We start from the raw sequence: 8,482 nt of genomic DNA on the forward strand, positions 1-8,482 counted from the left end.
TATGTTCTTATGTTCTTATGTTCTTATGTTCTTATGTTCTTATGTTCTTATGTTCTTATCTTCTTATCTTCTTATCTTCTTATGTTCTTATGTTCTTATGTTCTTATGTTCTTATGTTCTTATGTTCTTATGTTCTTATGTTCTTATGTTCTTATCTTCTTATCTTCTTATGTTCTTATGTTCTTATGTTCTTATATTCTTATCTTCTTATCTTCTTATGTTCTTATGTTCTTATGTTCTTATCTTCTTATGTTCTTATGTTCTTATGTTCTTATGTTCTTATCTTCTTATCTTCTTATCTTCTTATCTTCTATGTTCTTATGTTCTTATCTTCTTATGTTCTTATGTTCTTATGTTCTTATCTTCTTATCTTCTTATGTTCTTATCTTCTTATGTTCTTATGTTCTTATCTTCTTATCTTCTTATCTTCTTATGTTCTTATCTTCTTATGTTCTTATGTTCTTATGTTCTTATCTTCTTATCTTCTTATGTTCTTATCTTCTTATGTTCTTATGTTCTTATGTTCTTATGTTCTTATGTTCTTATGTTCTTATGTTCTTATCTTCTTATCTTCTTATCTTCTTATCTTCTTATCTTCTTATGTTATGTTCTTATGTTCTTATGTTCTTATGTTCTTATCTTCTTATCTTCTTATGTTCTTATGTTCTTAAGTTCTTATGTTCTTATGTTCTTATCTTCTTATGTTCTTATGTTCTCATGTTCTTATGTTCTTATGTTCTTATGTTCTTATCTTCTTATGTTCTTATGTTCTTATGTTCTTATGTTCTTATGTTCTTATGTTCTTATGTTCTTATGTTCTTATGTTCTTATCTTCTTATGTTCTTATGTTCTTATCTTCTTATCTTCTTATCTTCTTATCTTCTTATGTTCTTATGTTCTTATGTTCTTATGTTCTTATCTTCTTATCTTCTTATCTTCTTATCTTCTTATCTTCTTATCTTCTTATCTTCTTATCTTCTTATCTTCTTATGTTCTTATGTTCTTATGTTCTTATCTTCTTATCTTCTTATCTTCTTATCTTCTTATCTTCTTATCTTCTTATCTTCTTATCTTCTTATCTACTTATCTTCTTATCTTCTTATGTTATGTTCTTATGTTCTTATGTTCTTATGTTCTTATGTTCTTATGTTCTTATGTTCTTATGTTCTTATGTTCTTATATTCTTATGTTCTTATGTTCTTATGTTCTTATCTTCTTATCTTCTTATCTTCTTATCTTCTTATCTTCTTATGTTCTTATGTTCTTATGTTCTTATCTTCTTATCTTCTTATGTTCTTATGTTCTTATGTTCTTATGTTCTTATGTTCTTATGTTCTTATATTCTTATGTTCTTATATTCTTATGTTCTTATGTTCTTATGTTCTTATGTTCTTATGTTCTTATCTTCTTATCTTCTTATCTTCTTATCTTCTTATCTTCTTATCTTCTTATCTTCTTATCTTCTTATCTTCTTATATTCTTATGTTCTTATGTTCTTATGTTCTTATCTTCTTATGTTCTTATCTTCTTATGTTCTTATGTTCTTATGTTCTTATCTTCTTATCTTCTTATCTTCTTATCTTCTTATCTTCTTATCTTCTTATCTTCTTATCTTCTTATCTTCTTATCTTCTTATCTTCTTATCTTCTTATATTCTTATCTTCTTATCTTCTTATCTTCTTATCTTCTTATCTTATGTTCTTATCTTCTTATGTTCTTATCTTCTTATCTTCTTATCTTCTTATCTTCTTATCTTCTTATCTTCTTATCTTCTTATCTTCTTATCTTCTTATCTTCTTATTTTCTTATGTTCTTATCTTCTTATCTTCTTATCTTCTTATCTTCTTATCTTATCTTCTTATGTTCTTATGTTCTTATCTTCTTATCTTCATATCTTCTTATCTTCTTATCTTCTTATCTTCTTATCTTCTTATCTTCTTATCTTCTTATCTTCTTATCTTCTTATCTTCTTATCTTCTTATCTTCTTATCTTCTTATCTTCTTATCTTCTTATCTTCTTATCTTCTTATCTTCTTATCTTCTTATCTTCTTATCTTCTTATCTTCTTATCTTCTTATCTTCTTATCTTCTTATCTTCTTATCTTCTTATCTTCTTATCTTCTTATCTTCTTATCTTCTTATCTTCTTATCTTCTTATCTTCTTATCTTCTTATCTTCTTATCTTCTTATCTTCTTATCTTCTTATCTTCTTATCTTCTTATCTTCTTATCTTCTTATCTTCTTATCTTCTTATCTTCTTATCTTCTTATCTTCTTATCTTCTTATCTTCTTATCTTCTTATCTTCTTATCTTCTTATCTTCTTATCTTCTTATCTTCTTATCTTCTTATCTTCTTATCTTCTTATGTTCTTATGTTCTTATGTTCTTATGTTCTTATGTTCTTATCTTCTTATGTTCTTATGTTCTTATGTTCTTATCTTCTTATGTTCTTATGTTCTTATGTTCTTATGTTCTTATCTTCTTATCTTCTTATCTTCTTATGTTCTTATGTTCTTATGTTCTTATGTTCTTATGTTCTTATGTTCTTATCTTCTTATCTTCTTATCTTCTTATCTTCTTATCTTCTTATCTTCTTATCTTCTTATCTTCTTATCTTCTTATGTTATGTTCTTATGTTCTTATGTTCTTATGTTCTTATGTTCTTATGTTCTTATGTTCTTATGTTCTTATATTCTTATGTTCTTATGTTCTTATCTTCTTATCTTCTTATCTTCTTATCTTCTTATCTTCTTATGTTCTTATGTTCTTATCTTCTTATCTTCTTATGTTCTTATGTTCTTATGTTCTTATGTTCTTATGTTCTTATGTTCTTATATTCTTATGTTCTTATATTCTTATGTTCTTATGTTCTTATGTTCTTATGTTCTTATGTTCTTATCTTCTTATCTTCTTATCTTCTTATCTTCTTATCTTCTTATCTTCTTATCTTCTTATCTTCTTATCTTCTTATCTTCTTATATTCTTATGTTCTTATGTTCTTATGTTCTTATCTTCTTATGTTCTTATCTTCTTATCTTCTTATCTTCTTATCTTCTTATCTTCTTATCTTCTTATCTTCTTATCTTCTTATCTTCTTATCTTCTTATATTCTTATCTTCTTATCTTCTTATCTTCTTATCTTATCTTCTTATCTTCTTATCTTCTTATCTTCTTATCTTCTTATCTTCTTATCTTCTTATCTTCTTATCTTCTTATCTTCTTATCTTCTTATCTTATCTTCTTATGTTCTTATGTTCTTATGTTCTTATCTTCTTATCTTCTTATGTTCTTATGTTCTTATCTTCTTATCTTCTTATCTTCTTATCTTCTTATCTTCTTATCTTCTTATCTTCTTATCTTCTTATCTTCTTATCTTCTTATCTTCTTATCTTCTTATCTTCTTATCTTCTTATCTTCTTATCTTCTTATCTTCTTATCTTCTTATCTTCTTATCTTCTTATCTTCTTATCTTCTTATCTTCTTATCTTCTTATCTTCTTATCTTCTTATCTTCTTATCTTCTTATCTTCTTATCTTCTTATCTTCTTATCTTCTTATCTTCTTATCTTCTTATCTTCTTATCTTCTTATCTTCTTATCTTCTTATCTTCTTATCTTCTTATCTTCTTATCTTCTTATCTTCTTATCTTCTTATCTTCTTATCTTCTTATCTTCTTATCTTCTTATCTTCTTATCTTCTTATCTTCTTATCTTCTTATCTTCTTATCTTCTTTTCTTCTTATCTTCTTATGTTCTTATGTTCTTATGTTCTTATGTTCTTATGTTCTTATGTTCTTATCTTCTTATCTTCTTATCTTATGTTCTTATGTTCTTATCTTCTTATGTTCTTATGTTCTTATGTTCTTATGTTCTTATCTTCTTATCTTCTTATGTTCTTATGTTCTTATGTTCTTATCTTATCTTCTTATGTTCTTATGTTCTTATGTTCTTATGTTCTTATGTTCTTATGTTCTTATGTTCTTATCTTCTTATGTTCTTATGTTCTTATGTTCTTATCTTATCTTCTTATGTTCTTATGTTCTTATGTTCTTATGTTCTTTTGTTCTTATGTTCTTATGTTCTTATGTTCTTATGTTCTTATCTTCTTATCTTCTTATCTTCTTATCTTCTTATCTTTTTATCTTCTTATCTTCTTATCTTCTTATCTTCTTATCTTCTTATCTTCTTATGTTCTTATCTTCTTATCTTCTTATCTTCTTATCTTCTTATCTTGTTATCTTCTTATCTTCTTATCTTCTTATCTTCTTATCTTCTTATCTTCTTATCTTCTTATCTTCTTATCTTCTTATCTTCTTATCTTATGTTCTTATGTTCTTATCTTCTTATGTTCTTATGTTCTTATCTTCTTATCTTCTTATCTTCTTATCTTCTTATCTTCTTATCTTCTTATCTTCTTATCTTCTTATCTTCTTATCTTCTTATCTTCTTATCTTCTTATCTTCTTATCTTCTTATCTTCTTATCTTCTTATCTTCTTATCTTCTTATCTTCTTATCTTCTTATCTTCTTATCTTCTTATGTTCTTATGTTCTTATCTTCTTATCTTCTTATGTTCTTATCTTCTTATCTTCTTATCTTCTTATCTTCTTATCTTATCTTCTTATCTTCTTATCTTCTTATCTTCTTATCTTCTTATCTTATCTTCTTATCTTCTTATCTTCTTATCTTATCTTCTTATCTTCTTATCTTCTTATCTTCTTATCTTATCTTCTTATCTTCTTATCTTCTTATCTTCTTATCTTCTTATCTTCTTATCTTCTTATCTTCTTATCTTATCTTCTTATCTTCTTATCTTCTTATCTTATCTTCTTATCTTCTTATCTTCTTATCTTCTTATCTTCTTATCTTCTTATCTTCTTATCTTCTTATCTTCTTATCTTCTTATCTTCTTATCTTCTTATCTTCTTATCTTCTTATCTTCTTATCTTCTTATCTTATCTTCTTATCTTATCTTCTTATCTTCTTATCTTCTTATCTTCTTATCTTCTTATCTTCTTATCTTCTTATCTTCTTATCTTCTTATCTTATCTTCTTATCTTCTTATCTTCTTATCTTCTTATCTTCTTATCTTCTTATCTTCTTATCTTATCTTCTTATCTTCTTATCTTCTTATCTTCTTATCTTCTTATCTTCTTATCTTCTTATCTTCTTATCTTCTTATCTTATCTTCTTATCTTCTTATCTTCTTATCTTCTTATCTTCTTATCTTCTTATCTTATCTTCTTATCTTCTTATCTTCTTATCTTATCTTCTTATCTTCTTATCTTATCTTCTTATCTTCTTATCTTCTTATCTTCTTATCTTATCTTCTTATCTTCTTATCTTATCTTCTTATCTTCTTATCTTCTTATCTTCTTATCTTCTTATCTTCTTATCTTCTTATCTTCTTATCTTCTTATCTTCTTATCTTCTTATCTTCTTATCTTCTTATCTTATCTTCTTATCTTCTTATCTTCTTATCTTATCTTCTTATCTTATCTTCTTATCTTATCTTCTTATCTTCTTATCTTATCTTCTTATCTTCTTATCTTCTTATCTTCTTATCTTATCTTCTTATCTTCTTATCTTATCTTCTTATCTTCTTATCTTCTTATCTTCTTATCTTCTTATCTTCTTATCTTCTTATCTTCTTATCTTCTTATCTTCTTATCTTCTTATCTTCTTATCTTCTTATCTTCTTATCTTGGACGACCTATTACCTGCCTCTGGCTTTTTTATATGCAAAGTAATTATGTACATAATTAATTAGGTAAAAGACTCAGGTATCCCCTGGTAATTAGGTGTCTATTTATTTTAATATTTTCTCCATAATATAAGACACCTGAGGAATTTATTTTTGTTAATAGAGAGAGAGAGTCCTTGAAGAGGGCGCAGAGCTCTTGATCCGAGGGACTAGAGCTGTCTTCCCCCTTCTTTCATTCCATGGATCAAACCTCATTGCTTACCTTATGGGTTTAGAGCTTTCCCTATTGAGCCTCTCGCATCATATTCGCCTGAGAGGGGGCGTCGCCCCCTAGTGCCCTCAAGTGGGGAGATTATCTCCCCTTACCCCCAGAGAGAGAGAGGGGGCGTCGCCCCTCCCCTTTAAATGTCAGGGGTCTCAGTGGGTGGTAGACAAGATTAACTACACTACACTGATCACATCTGGCTATACCACCTGCCCATTACCCCTTAGATCCTGCCCATTACCCCTTAGATCCTGCCCATTACTCTTAAATCCTACCCATTACCCCTTAGATCCTGCCCATTACCCCTTAGATCCTGCCCATTACCCCTTAGATCCTGCCCATTACTCTTAAATCCTACCCATTACCCCTTAGATCCTGCCCATTACCCCTTAGATCCTGCCCATTACCCCTTAGATCCTGCCCATTACTCTTAGATCCTGCCCATTAACCCTTATATCCTGCCCATTGCCCCTTAGATCCTGCCCATTAACCCTTAGATCCTCCTGTGCGCTGTTAAACAGCCCAAGTACCATGGCTGTAACACTGTTTAACAGTGTAACACTGTTTAACAGTGTAATACTGTTTAACAGTGCCATCTGCTCTAGAGCAGATGGCACTGTCTGGCAGGCACTGTGCATGAAGGCCGCCCAGGTACACTACACTGGTGCCAAATCTGTCTGCCTCAGACACCCCAGTACCAAACACAGCATACCATGTACATGACACCTCTCCCAGGGGATATAAACCGATATCCCTTACTGGGTATCCCTCTACAGGGAGGGAAAGGGATACCCAAATAAGGATATAGATTCAAGACATGTGGGTATCCAAAATTTTGAGATAGGCCTTTCCAAACACGGAATTTATTGGCTTAAATGGCCCTCTCAAATCTCGTGAAGGCCATTTGAATGGCTTCTCAGTGTATATACACTGAGAAAGTGTATGGGCCATACATTCTGGGGAATGGGAGACAATCACGTTTGATCCGAGGAAAGGGGTAGCTCCATTTCCTGCAATCAAGAGCTCTCCTGGCTAATTATACCCCGAGGTGGCCCTGGTATAGATTTGGCACTGGTGAGGTAGGCAGTGTGGTGGTGGTGCCAGGCTGTGTGGTGGTGGTTGTTGTGGTTGTGGTGGTAGTGCCAGGCTGTGTGGTGGTAGTGGTGGTAGTGCCAGGCTGTGTGGTGGTAGTGCCAGGCTGTGTGGTGGTAGTGCCAGGCAGTGTTCTGGTGGTGGTGGTGGTGGTGCCAGGCTGTGTGGTGGTGGTGGCACTAGTGCCAGGCAGTGTACTGGTGGTGGTGATAGTGGTGGTAGTGGTGGTAGTGCCACCACGGCATCGTTTGTGGATATTACCAAGACCAGAACACAGAGTGCTCTGTGTTCATTTCCACTCAATAGGTAATATTATTATTATTATTATTATTATTATTATTATTATTATTATTATTATTATTATTATTATTATTATTATTATTATTATTATTGGAGTTTAGTCCCTTATAAATGTATATTCAGAAATACCTGTCAGTATATACAATGAGAGACAGTAGGTTCATGAAGGCTCAGTAGGCCTTGTGTAGTGCTGGTGTAGCTTGCGCCAGGGTTCAACGTAATCTAGGCTCAATAACTTGGTATTGTGGTAGGTTCTCGTGTGCAGGTTAGATTCTGAAGGTTCCTCTAGCCATAGGCACATTTTCCAGGCTTTGAAAAATAGGTCAAATATTTAGCAATTGAGTTGTAGGAACTGGGAAGACTTGCTAGATTGTGTTCTGTTTACAAATGGTCCGAACGTAGAAGAAAGGGGCTTATCACAACGTCTCGGACCGATTTGGGACATTTACAAAGTCACACTGACTTGACTGACTGATTCGTCAGGAAGTGAGTCCTGACACGGGTCTTAAACCTAAGATGACCTGTCTGAGGATCTCAGAGATGTCGATATAATTCAGGTGTTCTAGGGCCGTGATCAGGGTCTTGCTGTAGTCCCTGTGCTCTGCACGGCGAAAGGATTTGTCTGTACAACAATGGGCTGAGGTCATTAGGGCCCCCCATGAATGTCTCTGGGCCCTCTAGGCCTCTATTTTATCTATCACGATAGTTCTGAGCGGCTGTTTGTTGATACATAAGTGTATCAGGTCGCTTATGATGTCAGTGAAGCAGGTGATTGTCGACATCATTTGATGGCTCAGGGGTAATAAGGGATGTCCTGGTGTGTTCTTGGGCTACAGTTTTTTTACTGGTGACTATTGTGGTGTTAGGGTTGACGAGTTGGTTTTAGTCTGTTCTTGTATCATGGTGTCTGTTGGCTGCCGTTGTTGGGTGGGAATTTTGAGCAGGAGAATTGGAAGCTGGCTGATGAAGGACACGGCTCCGGCTCTGATGTATACTCGGCTTCCTTCGTTGTTGTGGCTGGGGAAGTGGCACTGGATTCCATGTTAGTGTAGCCTCCTCTGGACGAGGCTGCTGCTCAGTGGTGGGGCTCTATTTGATGCTGGAGGCTGGACCCTCTGGACGAG

The 8,482-nt window shown here is 31.9% G+C and overlaps 1 protein-coding gene across 1 annotated transcript in view; it reads left to right on the top strand.

Annotated features, from left to right (window-relative positions):
• The first annotated feature begins 7,054 nt into the window (after nt 1-7,054).
• Nucleotides 7,055-8,482, top strand: part of LOC128700969 (myb-like protein V) — a 20,242-nt gene continuing 18,814 nt past the window's right edge. The window contains exon 1 of the mRNA XM_053794486.2: nt 7,055-7,364. The gene's annotated coding sequence lies outside the window, so the exon portion shown is untranslated. The remainder of the gene's footprint in view (nt 7,365-8,482) is intronic.

Source organism: Cherax quadricarinatus, unplaced genomic scaffold (genome assembly GCF_038502225.1).
Source record: "Cherax quadricarinatus isolate ZL_2023a unplaced genomic scaffold, ASM3850222v1 Contig7, whole genome shotgun sequence".
Classification (NCBI taxonomy): domain Eukaryota; kingdom Metazoa; phylum Arthropoda; class Malacostraca; order Decapoda; family Parastacidae; genus Cherax; species Cherax quadricarinatus.